This window comes from Oncorhynchus tshawytscha, linkage group LG18 (assembly GCF_018296145.1).
Source record: "Oncorhynchus tshawytscha isolate Ot180627B linkage group LG18, Otsh_v2.0, whole genome shotgun sequence".
In the NCBI taxonomy this organism is placed as follows: domain Eukaryota; kingdom Metazoa; phylum Chordata; class Actinopteri; order Salmoniformes; family Salmonidae; genus Oncorhynchus; species Oncorhynchus tshawytscha.
The window spans coordinates 30129473-30145616 of NC_056446.1; positions in this window are offsets into that span (position 1 = coordinate 30129473).

The window sequence follows — 16144 nt, forward strand, 5'->3', positions numbered from 1 at the left end:
GACAATAGAGTATAGGAGAGGAGAGTAGAGAGTACAGCAGAGTGGAGTAGAGAGGGCAGCAGAGGAGAGCAGAGGAGAGAGGAGAGGAGGGGAGAGGAGAGGGCAGAAGAGAGGAGGAGAGGGGGAGAGAGGAGAGGAGGGGAGAGGAGAGATTAGAGCAAAGTAGAGGAATGTAGAAAGGACAGCAGGGGAGAGTAGAGGAGAGAGGAGTGTAGAGGAGAGAGGAGCAGAGATGAAGGGAGAGTAGTGGAGAGGAGAGGGCAGAGTAGAGAGGAGATTAGAGTAGAGGAGGGGAGAGTGGGAGGAGAGAGCAGAGGAGAGGGCAGAGTATAGGAGAGAGTAGAGGAGAGAGGAGAAGAGTAGAGTAGAGTGTACAGCAGAGTGGAGTAGATGAGAGTGGAGTAGAGGAGAGGAGAGGAGAGGAGAGGAGAGGAGAGGAGAGGAGAGGAGAGGAGAGGAGAGGAGAGGAGAGGAGAGGAGAGGAGAGGAGAGGAGAGGAGAGAGAGAGGAGAGGAGAGGAGAGGAGAGGAGAGGAGAGGAGGGTAGTGGAGTGAGGAGACGAGAGGAGAGGAGAGGGCAGAGGAGAGAGGAGATTAGAACGGAGTAGAGGAGAGTAGAGGAAGGTTTAGATGAGAGAGGAGAGGAGAGAGGAGATGACAGTAGAGTAGAGTGGAGTTGAGAGGAGAGAGGAGATGACAGTAGAGTAGAGTAGATGAGACAGGAGAGAGGAGATGACAGTAGTGAAGAGAAGGAGAGCAGAGTAAAAGAGAGAGGAGTTGAGAGGGCAGTGAACAGCAGAGTAGAGGAGAGGGGAGAGGAGGGGATAGATTAGATCAGAGGAGAGGAGAGTAGATGAGTGTAGAGGAGAGTAGAGAGTAGAGGAGAGTAGAGGAGAGTAGATTAGAGGAGATTAGAGGAGAGTAGAGTAGAGGAGAGAGGAGAGTAGAGTAGAGGAGAAGACAGTAGAGTAGAGGAGAGAGGAGAGTAGTGGAGAGAGGAGACGAGAGTAGAGTGGAGGAGAGAGGAGAGGTGAGTAGAGGAGAGGAGATGACAGTAGAGTAGAGGAGAGCGGAGAGTAGTGGAGAGAGGAGAGTAGAATAGCATAGAAGAGAGGAGAGTATGGCAGAGAGAGGAGAAGAGAACAGAGAAGAAGAGAGAAGAGCGTAGAGTAGTGGAGAGGAGAGGGCAGTGGAGAGAGGAGATAAGAGCAGAGCAGAGTAGAGAGGACAGCAGAGTAGAGTAGATAGGACAGCAGAGCAGAGTAGAGCAGAGGTTGAGAGAAGAGGAGAGGAGAGGAGGGGAGAGGAGATGAGAAGAGGAGGAGAGGAGAGGAGAGGAGAGAGGAGAGAGGAGAGGAGAGGAGAGGAGAGGGAGAGGAGAGGAGAGGAGAGGAGAGGAGAGGAGAGGAGAGAGAGGAGGAGAGGAGAGAGGAGAGGAGAGGAGAGGAGAGGAGAGGGAGAGGAGAGGACAGAGGAGAGGACAGAGGAGAGGACAGAGGAGAGGGGTCGCAGAGGAGAGTAGAGAGGACAGCAGAGTAGAGTGGACAGTAGATTAGAGGAGAGTAGAGGAGAGAGGAGAGAAGAGGAGTCCAGAGAGGAGTGGAAAGAGGAGACAAGAGGAGAGAGGAGAGTAGGGTAGAGAGGATAGAGGAGAGAAGAGGAGACCAGAAAGGAGAGGAGAGGAGAGGAGAGGAGAGAGAGGAGAGGAGAGAGAGGAGAGGAGAGGAGAGGAGAGGAGAGGAGAGGAGAGGAGAGAGGAGAGGAGAGGAGAGGAGGAGAGGAGGAAGGAGGAGGAGAGAGAGGAGAGAGAGAGGAAAGTAGAGCAGAGATGAAGAGAGAGGAGAGTAGTGGAGAGGAGAGGAGCAGAGAGAGGAGGGAAGAGTAGAGGAGAGGAGAGAAGAGAAGAGAGGAGAGAAGAGGAGAGGAGAGGAGAGGAGAGGAGAGGAGAGGAGAGGAGAGGAGAGGAGAGGAGAGGAGAGGAGAGGAGAGGGAGAGGAGAGGAGAGGAGGAGAGGAGAGGAGAGGAGAGGAGAGGAGAGATGACAGTAGAGTAGAAGAGAGTGGAGGAGAGAGAGAGGAGAGGAGAGGAGAGGAGAGGAGAGGAGAGGAGAGGAGAGGAGAGGAGAGGAGAGGGAGAGGAGAGGAGAGGAGAGGAGAGGAGAGAGAGAGGAGAGGAGAGGAGAGGAGAGGAGGAAGGAGGAGTGAAGAGAGTAGAGGAAAGTAGAGCAGAGATGAAGAGAGAGGAGAGTAGTGGAGAGGAGAGGAGAGGAGAGAGGAGGGAAGAGTAGAGGAGAGGAGAGAGAGAAGAGAAGAGAAGAGAAGAGAAGAGGAGAGAGAGAGAGAGAGAGGAGAGGAGAGGAGAGGAGAGGAGAGGAGAGGAGAGGGAGAGAGGAGAGAGAGAGAAGAGAGAGAGAGAGAGGAGGAGAGGAGAGGAGAGAGGAGAGTAGAGAGAGGAGAGGAGAGGAGAGGAGGGAGAGAGATGACAGTAGAGTAGAAGAGAGTGGAGGAGAGGAGAGGAGGAGAGGAGAGGAGAGGAGAGTAGAGTAGAGGAGAGGAGGAGAGGAGGAGAGGAGAGGAGAGGAGAGGAGAGGAGAGGAGAGGAGAGGAGAGGAGAGGAGAGGAGAGGAGAGGAGAGGAGGGGAGAGGAGAGGAGAGAATACAGTGTAGTACACTAAAGTAGAGCAGAGGAGTTTATGTGTATATGTACAGACTAGTGTCCTGCATGAAGACTCCTTCATGCAGAGACTCCTCCTCCTCAACACTCCTTCCGTGGCCTCCAACTGCTCTTAAACGCTAGTAAAACCAAATGCATGCTTTTCAACTGATCGCTGCCTGCACCCGCATGCCCGACTAGTATCACCACCCTGGATGGTTCCGACCTTGAATATGTGGACATCTATAAGTACCTAGGTGTCTGGCTAGACTGCAAACTCTCCTTCCAGACTCATATCAAACATCTCCAATCAAAAATCAAATCAAGAGTCGGCTTTCTATTCCACAACAAAGCCTCCTTCACTCACGCCGCCAAGCTTACCCTAGTAAAACTGACTATCCTACCAATCCTCGACTTCGGCGATGTCATCTACAAAATGGCTTCCAACACTCTACTCAGCAAACTGGATGCAGTATATCACAGTGCCATCCGTTTTGTCACTAAAGCACCTTATACCACCCACCACTGCGACTTGTATGCTCTAGTCGGCTGGCCCTCGCTACATATTCGTCGCCAGACCCACTGGCTCCAGGTCATCTACAAGTCCATGCTAGGTAAAGCTCCGCCTTATCTCAGTTCACTGGTCACGATGGCAACACCCATCCGTAGCACGCGCTCCAGCAGGTGTATCTCACTGATCATCCCTAAAGCCAACACCTCATTTGGCCGCCTTTCGTTCCAGTACTCTGCTGCCTGTGACTGGAACGAATTGCAAAAATCGCTGAAGTTGGAGACTTTTATCTCCCTCACCAACTTCAAACATCAGCTATCTGAGCAGCTAACCGATCGCTGCAGCTGTACATAGTCTATTGGTAAATAGCCCACCCATTTTCACCTACCTCATCCCCATACTGTTTTTATTTATTTACTTTTCTGCTCTTTTGCACACCAATATCTCTACCTGTACATGACCATCTGATCATTTATCACTCCAGTGTTAATCTGCAAAATTGTAACTATTCGTCTACCTCCTCATGCCTTTTGCACACATTGTATATAGACTCCCCCTTTGTTTTCTACTGTGTTATTGACTTGTTAATTTGTTTATTCCTTGTGTAACTCTGTGTTGTCTGCTCACACTGCTATGCTTTATCTTGGCCAGGTCGCAGTTGTAAATGAGAACTTGTTCTCAACTAGCCTACCTGGTTAAATAAAGGTGAAATAAAAAAATAAAAAATAAAAAAAAAGGTGGGACTACAGGTAAGACTACAGGTGGGACTCTAGGTGGGACTACAGGTGGGACTATGGATGGGACTACAGGTGGGACTCTAGGTGGGACTACAGGTGGGACTACTGGTGGGACTACTGGTGGGACTACAGGTGGGACTACAGGTGGGACTACTGGTGGGACTACTGGTGGGACTACAGGTGGGACTACTGGTGGGACTACAGGTGGGACTACAGGTGAGACTACAGGTAAGACTACAGGTGGGACTCTAGGTGGGACAATAGGTGGGATGACTGGTGGGACTACATGTGGGACTACAGGTAAGACTACAGGTGGGACTCTAGGTGGGACTACAGGTGGGACTCTAGGTGGGACTACTGGTGGGACTCTATGTGGGACTACTGGTGGGACTCTAGGTGGGACTACAGGTGGGACTACAGGTGGGACTACTGGTGGGACTACAGGTGGGACTACAGGTGGGACTCTATGTGGGACGACAGGTGGGACTATGGGTGGGACTACTGGTGGGACTACAGGTGGGACTACTGGTGGGACTATGGATGGGACTACAGGTGGGACTCTAGGTGGGACTCTAGGTGGGACTACAGGTGGGACTACTGGTGGGACTACAGGTGGGACTACTGGTGGGACTACTGGTGGGACTACAGGTGGGACTACTGGTGGGACTACAGGTGGGACTACAGGTGAGACTACAGGTAAGACTACAGGTGGGACTCTAGGTGGGACAATAGGTGGGATGACTGGTGGGACTACATGTGGGACTACAGGTAAGACTAGAAGTGGGACTACAGGTGGGACTACAGGTGGCACTACAGGTGGGACTACAGGTGGGACTACAGGTAAGACTACAGGTGGGACTACAGGTGGGACTACTGGTGGGACTACAGGTGGGACTACAGGTGGGATTACTGGTGGGACTACAGGTGGGACTACAGGTGGGACTGCTGTTGGGACTACAGGTGGGACTACAGGTAAGACTACAGGTGGGACTACAGGTGGGACTACAAATCAAATCAAATTTTATTTGTCACATACACATGGTTAGCAGATGTTATTAATGCGAGTGTAGCGAAATGCTTGTGCTTCTAGTTCCGACAATGCAGTAATAACCAACAAGTAATCTAACTAACAATTCCAAAACTACTGTCTTATACACAGTGTAAGGGGATAAAGAATATGTACATAAGGATATATGAATGAGTGATGATACAGAGCAGCATAGGCAAGATACAGTAGATGGTATCGAGTACAATATATACATATGAGATGAGTATGTAAACAAAGTGGCATAGTTAAAGTGGCTAGTGATACATGTATTACATAAGGATGCAGTCGATGATATAGAGTACAGTATATACGTATGCATATGAGATGAATAATGTAGGGTAAGTAACATTATATAAGGTAGCATTGTTTAAAGTGGCTAGTGATATATTTACATCATTTCCCATCAATTCCCATTATTAAAGTGGCTGGAGTTGAGTCAGTGTCAGTGTTAGTGTGTTGGCAGCAGCCACTCAATGTTAGTGGTGGCTGTTTAACAGTCTGATGGCCTTGAGATAGAAGCTGTTTTTCAGTCTCTCGGTCCCAGCTTTGATGCACCTGTACTGACCTCGCCTTCTGGATGATAGCGGGGTGAACAGGCAGTGGCTCGGGTGGTTGATGTCCTTGATGATCTTTATGGCCTTCCTGTAACATCGGGTGGTGTAGGTGTCCTGGAGGGCAGGTAGTTTGCCCCGGTGATGCGTTGTGCAGACCTCACTACCCTCTGGAGAGCCTTACGGTTGAGGGCGGAGCAGTTGCCGTACCAGGCGGTGATACAGCCCGCCAGGATGCTATCGATTGTGCATCTGTAGAAGTTTGTGAGTGCTTTTGGTGACAAGCCAAATTTCTTCAGCCTCCTGAGGTTGAAGAGGCGCTGCTGCGCCTTCTTCACGATGCTGTCTGTGTGAGTGGACCAATTCAGTTTGTCTGTGATGTGTATGCCGAGGAACTTAAAACTTGCTACCCTCTCCACTACTGTTCCATCGATGTGGATAGGGGGGTGTTCCCTCTGCTGTTTCCTGAAGTCCACAATCATCTCCTTAGTTTTGTTGACGTTGAGTGTGAGGTTATTTTCCTGACACCACACTCCGAGGGCCCTCACCTCCTCCCTGTAGGCCGTCTCGTGGTTATTGGTAATCAAGCCTACCACTGTTGTGTCGTCCGCAAACTTGATGATTGAGTTGGAGGTGTGCGTGGCCACACAGTCGTGGGTGAACAGGGAGTACAGGAGAGGGCTCAGAACGCACCCTTGTGGGGCCCCAGTGTTGAGGATCAGCGGGGAGGAGATGTTGTTGCCTACCCTCACCACCTGGGGGCGGCCCGTCAGGAAGTCCAGTACCCAGTTGCACAGGGCGGGGTCGAGACCCAGGGTCTCGAGCTTGATGACGAGCTTGGAGGGTACTATGGTGTTGAATGCCGAGCTGTAGTCAATGAACAGCATTCTCACATAGGTATTCCTCTTGTCCAGATGGGTTAGGGCAGTGTGCAGTGTGGTTGAGATTGCATCGTCTGTGGACCTATTTGGGCGGTAAGCAAATTGGAGTGGGTCTAGGGTGTCAGGTAGGGTGGAGGTGATATGGTCCTTGACTAGTCTCTCAAAGCACTTCATGATGACGGAAGTGAGTGCTACGGGGCGGTAGTCGTTTAGCTCAGTTACTTTAGCTTTCTTGCGAACAGGAACAATGGTGGCCCTCTTGAAGCATGTGGGAACAGCAGACTGGTATAGGGATTGATTGAATATGTCCGTAAACACACCGGCCAGCTGGTCTGCACATGCTCTGAGGGCACGGCTGGGGATGCCGTCTGGGCCTGCAGCCTTGCGAGGGTTAACACGTTTAAATGTCTTACTCACCTCGGCTGCAGTGAAGGAGAGACCGCATGTTATCGTTGCAGGCCGTGTCAGTGGCACTGTATTGTCCTCAAAGCGGGCAAAAAAAGTTATTTAGTCTGCCTGGGAGCAAGACATCCTGGTCCGTGACTGGGCTGGGTTTCTTCCTGTAGTCCGTGATTGACTGTAGACCCTGCCACATACCTCTTGCGTCTGAGCCGTTGAATTGAGATTCTACTTTGTCTCTATACTGACGCTTAGCTTGATTGATAGCCTTGCGGAGGGAATAGCTGCACTGTTTGTATTCGGTCATGTTACCAGACACCTTGCCCTGATTAAAAGCAGTGGTTCGCGCTTTCAGTTTCACGCGAATGCTGCCATCAATCCACGGTTTCTGGTTAGGGAATGTTTTAATCGTTGCTATGGGAACGACATCTTCAACGCACGTTCTAATGAACTCGCACACCGAATCAGCGTATTCGTCAATGTTGTTATCTGACGCAATACGAAACATCTCCCAGTCCACGTGATGGAAGCAGTCTTGGAGTGTGGAGTCAGCTTGGTCGGACCAGCGTTGGACAGACCTCAGCGTGGGAGCCTCTTGTTTTAGTTTCTGTCTGTAGGCAGGGATCAACAAAATGGAGTCGTGGTCAGCTTTTCCGAAAGGGGGGCAGGGCAGGGCTTCATATGCGTCGCGGAAGTTAGAGTAACAATGATCCAAGGTCTTTCCACCTCTGGTTGCGCAATCGATATGCTGATAAAATTTAGGGAGTCTTGTTTTCAGATTAGCCCTGTTAAAATCCCCAGCTACAATGAATGCAGCCTCCGGATAAATGGTTTCCAGTTTGCAGAGAGTTAAATAAAGTTCGTTCAGAACCATCGAAGTGTCTGCTTGGGGGGGGATATATACGGCTGTGATTATAATCGAAGAGAATTCTCTTGGTAGATAATGCGGTCTGCATTTGATTGTGAGGAATTCTAAATCAGGTGAACAGAAGGATTTGAGTTCCTGTATGTTTCTTTCATCACACCATGTCACGTTAACCATAAGGCATACGCCCCCGCCCCTCTTCTTACCAGAAAGATGTTTGTCTCTGTCGGCGCGATGCGTGGAGAAACCCGCTGGCTGCACCGCCTCGGATAGCGTCAGGTGGGTCTACTGGTGGGACTACAAGTAGGACTACAGGTAGGACTACAGGTGGGACTACTGGTGGGACACAGGTAAGACTACAGGTGGGACTACAGGTGGGACAACAGGTGAGGCTCCGTTTGGAGCTCTTGGTGCGAAAACTGGTTATCTTGAGCCTGGTCCTTCCTGTCTCCATTCCTCTCTTCATATCATATCTCTCCTCCTCCTGTGTCCTCCATTCTTAATTATCATTGTAATCTCTCTCCTAACTCTTCTTCTACTTCATCAGTTGGTCCTTCTACCTCCTATCTGGCTCCTTCTCCCATTTCCTCATCTACCTCTTGTTGGTCTCTCTCCTTTTCTCTCTGACTCTCCCTGGCTCTCTCTTTCAGCTGTGAATGGGACATTCAAAGTGGTGTCACGCGCCCTGACCAGTGGTCCTGAAAAACCTAAGATGTCCATGAAACACTATTTGAGACTGCTGCCCCACTTCTCTTCTTGTCCTTCTCAGCCCTCTTTTCTCTCTGAATCTTGTCCCTGAGACTACATCAACTCTGTCTGCAATCTTTCTCTAAAAGGGACAGAACAAGCATGTCATTTACTAATTTATTACTAACTTTCATACCATTATTATTCATATTACACTCACACACCAGCTGACCTAGCTAGTAGTACCCAAGAACAAGTCATCAATCAGAGCTTAAATTTCACTGCACAAAAGTATAGTTTTTACGGTAATATGCAATATAAGCAGTACATCAAGATATTTCTCTTTTTCTGTCTCCTCTTCAACACCAGTGAAGCCTGACAGACCAGTAACATTAAGGTGCTCTCTGCTCACATTTGACAGAACTAGAACATGTTCCCCAGGTATTAACCAAGATGTTAGTCTGAGCTGCCTGTGACTGGATGATGCAGATTGAGGCAGGTGGTTGTCACGAATCCCGCCGAAGATGGTGCCTCTTCCTGTTCGGGCTGCGCCCGGCGGTCATCGTCGCCAGCCTATTAGCTGCCATCGATTGCCTTTCCTTTTGTTTCTGTTAATTGGGTCTAATTGGGTACACCTGTTTTGAGTTAGTTTTGTTTACAGGCTATTTAAGTGCATTAGGCCAGCTGGGTATTGTGCGGGCTTGTTCTCTGTTTATTTGATGTTGGTGTATTAGTATGATTGCTCTTTTTCCGGACAGTTTTAGTCCTGTGTATTTTGGACAGGTTGTTTCATGCGCCCTTGTGTTTTGCATGTCCATGTCTCCGCTGTCGTTGGAATAAAGATCAGCGTACGGAATTACCTGCTCTATGCACTTGACTCCTCCACTCACCATTCATAGAAGTCGTAACAGTGGTGAGTTTCAGAATGTGGTAGGCCTACCATTTGTAAAACACCAAAAAAAGACGTCCAAGAGACATCAGCGCCAGTCCGTGCTTACTGGGGTGTAGTCTACTGTGTAGGCACACAATGGAATGTTATGAATGCTCTTCCATGAGGTAGACACACCGTTTGTAAAAACAGGCCGTTGCATTGGCTTTATTAGTCCTGGTGGAGAGAGAGAGAGAGAGAGAGAGAGGGAGGGAGAGATACAGACAGAAGAAAGACAGAGAGTGAGAGAGAGACAGACAGACATACAGAGAGAGAGAGATAGATAGAGGGAGAGAGAGAGATACAGAGAGACGGAGAGAGAGAGCGAGACAGACAGACAGACAGGCAGACTGAGAGAGAGAGAGAGAGAGAGAGAGAGAGATAGAGACAGAGTCTGTCTGACTCTAACCACTTCTGGGTAAATTGGAAAACACTAAACAAACAACAACCCGAAGAATTATCTATCCAAAATGGAGATGTATGGGTAAAACACTTCTCCAATCTTTTTGGTTCTATAACAAAGAATAAAGAGCAAAAACATATACATGATCAAATACAAATCTTAGAATCAACTATTAAAGTCTACCAGAACCCACTGGATTCTCCAACTACCTTGAACGAGTTACAGGACAAAATAAAAACTCTCCAACCCAAAAAGGCCTGTGGTGTTGATGGTATCCTTAATGAAATGATCAAATATACAGACAACAAATTCCAATTGCCTATACTAAAACTCTTTATCATCATCCTTAGCTCTGGCATCTTCCCCAATATTTGGAACCAAGGACTGATCACCCCAATCCTCAAAAGTGGAGACAAATGTGACCCCAATCACTACCGTGGAATATGCGTCAACAGTATCCTTGGGAAAATCCTCTGCATTATCATTAACAGCAGAATCGTACATTTCCTCAATGAAAACAATGTAATGAGCAAATGTCAAATTGGCTTTTTACCAAATTACCGTACAACAGACCATGTATTCACCCTGCACACCCTAATTGACAACCAAACAAACCAAAACAAAGGCAAAGTCTTCTCATGCTTTGTTGATTTCAAAAAAGCCTTTGACTCAATTTGGCCTGAGGGTCTGCTATACAAATTGATGGAAAGTGGTGTTGGGGGTAAAACATACGACATTATAAAATCCATGTACACAAACAACAACTGTGCGGTTAAAATTGGCAAAAAACACACATTTCTTCACACAGAATCGTGGGGTGAGACAGGGATGCAGCTTAAGCCCCACCCTCTTCAACATATATATCAACGAATTGGCGAGGGCACTAGAACAGTCTGCAGCACCCGGCCTCACCCTACTAGAATCTGAAGTCAAATGTCTACTGTTTGCTGATGATCTGGTGCTTCTGTCACCAACCAAGGAGGGCCTACAGCAGCACCTAGATCTTCTGCACAGATTCTGTCAGACCTGGGCCCTGACAGTAAATCTCAGTAAGACCAAAATAATGGTGTTCCAAAAAAGGTCCAGTCACCAGGACCACAAACACAAATTCCATCTAGACACTGTTGCCCTAGAGCACCAAAAAAACGATACATACCTTGGCCTAAACATCAGCGCCACAGGTAAGTTCCACAAAGCTGTGAACGATCTGAGAGACAAGGCAAGAAGGGCCTTCTGTGCCATCAAAAGGAACATACATTTCAACATACCAATTAGGATTTGGCTAAAAATACTTGAATAGGTCATAGAGCCCATTGTCCTTTACGGTTGTGAGGTCTGGGGTACGCTCACCAACCAAGACTTCACAAAATGGGACAAACACCAAATTCTGCAAAAATATCCTCAGTGTACAACGTAGAACACCAAATAATGCATGCAGAGCAGAATTAGGGCGAAACTCACTAATTATCAAAATCCAGAAAAGAGCTGTTAAATTCTACAACCACATAAAAGGAAGCGATTCCCAAACCTTCCATAACAAAGCCATCACCTACAGAGAGATGAACCTGGAGAAGTGTCCCCTAAGCAAGCTGGTCCTGGGGCTCTGTTCACAAACACACCCCACAGAGCCCCAGGACAGCAGCACAATTAGACCCAACCAAATCATGAGAAAACAAAAAGATAATTACTTGTTTTACAAAAAAACAGAGCCAACTAGAACGCCATTTGGCCCTAAACAGAGAGTACACAGTGGCAGAATACCTGTCCACTGTGACTGACCCAAACACATGTTTCCCATGCCAATAAAGCCCCTTGAATTGAATTGAATTGAATTGAGAGAGAGAGAGAGAGAGAGAGCGACAGAGAGAGAGAGAAAGAGAAAGAGATCGAGATAGACAGACAGACAGAGAGTCAGAGAGAGGCAGACAGGCAGACAGACAGAGAGAGAGATAGAGAGAGAGAGAGAGAAATCATAGCCTGAAAGGCAATGCCCCAAAAGTCCATCAGACAGACAGACAGACAGACAGACAGACAGACAGACAGACAGACAGACAGACAGACAGACAGACAGACAGACAGACAGACAGACAGACAGACAGACAGACAGACAGACAGACAGACAGACAGACAGACAGACAGACAGACAGACAGACAGAGAAATCATAGCCTGAAAGGCAATGCCCCAAAAGTCCATGAGACAGACAGACAGACAGACAGACAGACAGACAGACAGACAGACAGACAGACAGACAGACAGACAGACAGACAGACAGACAGACAGACAGACAGACAGACAGACAGACAGACAGACAGACAGACAGACAGACAGACAGACAGACAGACAGACAGACAGAAGACAGACAGACAGACAGAGAAATCATAGCCTGAAAGGCAATGCCCCAAAAGTCCATGAGAGAGAAACAGACAGACAGAGAGAGAGTGATGAAAATACAGAAAAGATTATTAAAATGTTGGCTACATCTAAATTCAAGTCTGTAATTTAAAGCACTTCAAACCCAAGAGCTGAGCCCAGAAACGAGCCCTCTCAGTCAGCTGGTGTTGGACCTCACCAACCAAGCTGACACCAGCACTAATTCAAAAGAAAGAATTCCAATAAGCAAAATCATGAACCAATCAAAGGAATCATATTTACAATACTGGAAAAACGAAACAAAATCCAAAAGCCGACTAAATTGCTATCTGATCCTAAACAGAGAATATGAATTGGCTGATTATCTCTACTCTGTCAGAGATACGAAGCAGAGACAGATCCTTACCAAGTACAGGCTGAGTGACCACCGATTGGCAATAGAAACCGGCAGACATAAAAAGACATGGCTACCCAAAGAGGAGCGTGTATGTGGTCAATGCATGACAGGGGAGGTAGAGACAGAGATGCACTTTCTCCTTTACTGTGAGAAATATTCCTCACAAAGAGATTCATTATTCACAGAAATGACTACATGTATTCCACATTTTTACAAATTGAACTCAGAGGAAACACTAAGAATACTCATGGGCGAAGGAGCAATGGCTCCTCTTGCAGCCAAATATGTATTTTCCTGCCATAGCCTGAGGGACACTGAATAATACCATCTGCATAGTAAACAGTAACTTACTTATTATTACTATTATTGTTATTACTTTAATTATTCATGTTTATCATTCCAAATATGGGTGGTAATGGTAGTGATAACAGTTTAGTGATGGTAGTAGTAGTCGTAGTAATGATGATTGTAGTTGTAGTACTGATATAAAGAAGAAGATGACCGTTATTTAGTTATAAGTTAGTTATAGTTTCATTTTCCATAATTTGATTTTATATTTATTGCATTTCTACTATTGACTGTTACCATTTTATTGTTATTATTATTATATTTAATTTTGTATTATTATTTACTACCATTTTATATTATTATTTGCTATCATTTATATTTTTGTTACAATGTATATTGTATACATTGTTGCTTTGGCAATATTGACACAATGTTTTTCATGCCAATAAAGCAGCTTGAATGAATTTGAATTTGAGAGAGGAATCATAGCCTGAAAGGCCATGCCCCAAAAGTCCATGGGGTGGAGAGAGAGAGAGAGAGAGAGAGGGAGAGAGAAAGAGGGAGAGAGAGAGAGAGAGGGAGAAAGAGAGAGAGAGAGAGAGAAATGGATAAAGAGAGAGTGTGAGAGAGAGGGAGGAAGAGAGAGTGAGAAAGAGAGAAAGAGAGAATGAGAGAGAGAGAAATCATAGCCTGAGAGGCCATTTCCCAAAAGTCCATGGGGTGGAGAGAGAGAGAGAGAGAGAGAGAGAGAGAGAGGGAGAGAGAAAGAGAGAGAGGGAGGGAGAGACAGAGGGAGAGAGACACAGAGAGAGAGAGACAGAGGGAGAGAGAGAGAGAGACACAGAGAGAGGGAGAGAGAGAGGGAGAGAGAAAGAGAGAGTGGGAGGGAGAGAGAGAGGGAGAAAGAGAGAGAGAGGAAGAGAGGGAGGGAGAGAGAGAAATCATAGCCTGAAAGGCCATTTCCCAAAAGTCCATGGTGTGGAGAGAGAGAGACAGAGATAGAGGGAGAGAGACACAGAGAGTGAGAGAGAGAGTGAGAGAGAAAGAGAGAGAGGGAGGGAGAGAGAGAGGGATAAAGAGAGAGTGAGATAGAGAGGGAGGGAGAGAGAGAGGGAGGTAGAGAGAGAGTCTCACCACAGCAGTTCAGGTACAAAAAAGAGAAAAAACAGTGAATCTTTGACCTTTTGAAAAGCATCTGAGTTGTTGACCAATGGCATTACTGTAAAGTTAACCACCAATCAGATATCAGACCTACAGGATGTAAAATCTGCTCCTCAGAGGTGAGACAATGTGGGTTGCTGAGATCAACACAGAGAATGCTGAATACCTAAGACAACACAGAATAATTTCTTGCAAACAAGAGTCACGTTGGGCTCTGGGTCACCCTTCAGCAGTGGAAAACAAACAGGGTGACCACTTTTCATTGGTGAGTAATGGATCCACATCCACTGACTCTGTGTTGCCTGTAGACTTTTCTCTACTCAATCTGTTACATCTTTCTCCAGCTCTAGAACACTAGACAAAAAGTTCTTCCTATGAACAGTTTGGGCCTGTTTTTACATTACCAGTCTCCACAAGACTAAACTGGTGTTTGTCTTAACAATTACATCAGAACTGTCTGAAAAACATCAAATCAAGTGTCTTTCTGGACCCAGCCTCAAACCCTGTCACAGCAAGGAAAACACAAACCAGTTCTATGTATCCAGAGGACAGATAAAAAATTTACTATATCTGCACACATCATACAGATGGGAGTATTTTACCTGGGACAGTAGAGATGACATCATCACTATCAGTGGTCTTTTCTTCAATATCTAATTCAGTAGGAGATGAACATCCTCTTTTAGTTTATTAAATAACCCATCATCATCCTCATTAGACACAGCAGTAGGATTCAAATCAAATTTATCATCAATCACTAATATCACAAATACCAGGAGAAAGGATCAGGTTTGATATCAACTTTAATATCATCACAGATCTTGTGAACTTATTCATATTATAGGAGCATAACAAGAACACATACCTGAGAATGTGGAGGTGAAGTCAATGGAGATCTTCATGTTTTCCTTTTCAGTCAGCGTGCACGTCCACTTCCTGTTGTTGTCCTTCTTCTGGAGTGTCACAGTCAGAGTGATGTCACAGGAAGAATCCTGTGTGTCCTGGGCATTAGTACCTGTTTTAGGGTCCCAGCTGAGACTAAATCCTGACCAGCATGTTCCATGTCCAGTATAGGTGAGCAGAGAACACCGTAATGTCATATTTACATTAGGCTTCAGATCTGTCACTGGTGTGGTGGAGGAGACTGAGAAAGAGAAAAAGGTATACAGTTTTTGTTGGTTGTTTTCACATTACATATGATTATTAACACCACACTTATACACAGTGACATTTAAACTCTGATTTAAACAGTAATATTCACTAGTTAGAACAGACAGATGAACAGGAGCATCACCTCCATGTTGTGGTCCTGCCTCTGTAAGGAACTGTTGACAGATGTAGAGTCCAGCATCCTCAGCTCTGACATCACTAACATGTAGAGAACAGTTAGACCCTAAACTCAGTCTCTCTGTCTGGTCAACTTTGATCTCCCCCAATGTGACCTCTTCAATAGTACCAGTAGATAGAGCTCTGTTTTAGATCCATGTAGTTGAGGAGCAGTCTGGATAAACCACATCGTTACACGGCAGACTGACATCATCTCCCACTCTGGAGAACATAGAGAGAGTTTCTCCACTGACACCTGGAAGGAGTATGACATCAGATAATTATTAACTGGTAGTACAGATGACATTATATTTCATAGGTATTCTTATTGATATTCTTCAGTGTGAATAATAGTGTAATATACTGTCTATTATACAATAATGTTCTATGATCTCTAATGACATATTCTTACTCTCTCTCCTCTGTCTTACCTGTTAGCAGGTACAAAACGGTCACAAGCAATCCCAAAGATGATTGAGGGACATCAGCCATGATCCTCTCTCTCTCTCACTCTGTCTCGCTGTCTGTCTCTCTCTCTCTCTCTCTCTCTCTGTCTCTCTCATCTGTCTCTGTGTGTATGTTTCTCTGTCTCTTTCCTCTGTCAGAGTGTCTCAGCACTATGAGTTTCCCACCATACAGCAGCATCTCTATTCACCACTTTTGCATCACTTCCTCAAAGTGGTCATGGTTTTAATCTAGTTTCTGACACCTTGGTGAGAATCCTTCAGCTCACCAGCAGTTGAAGGCCTTCTTCACATGTATGAGAGTCTGTATTAGTGATGCAGGGATTTGGCATTATTGTGGTCATATTCAAGTGGTGGTCGGTGCCGTTTAATTGGATGATTCATTCATATTCCAGTCACCCAGCTCAGTGTAACATTGATAAGTTTAGGCTATAACATGTTACTTGAATGAATAAACCCCTGATCACGTGCAAATT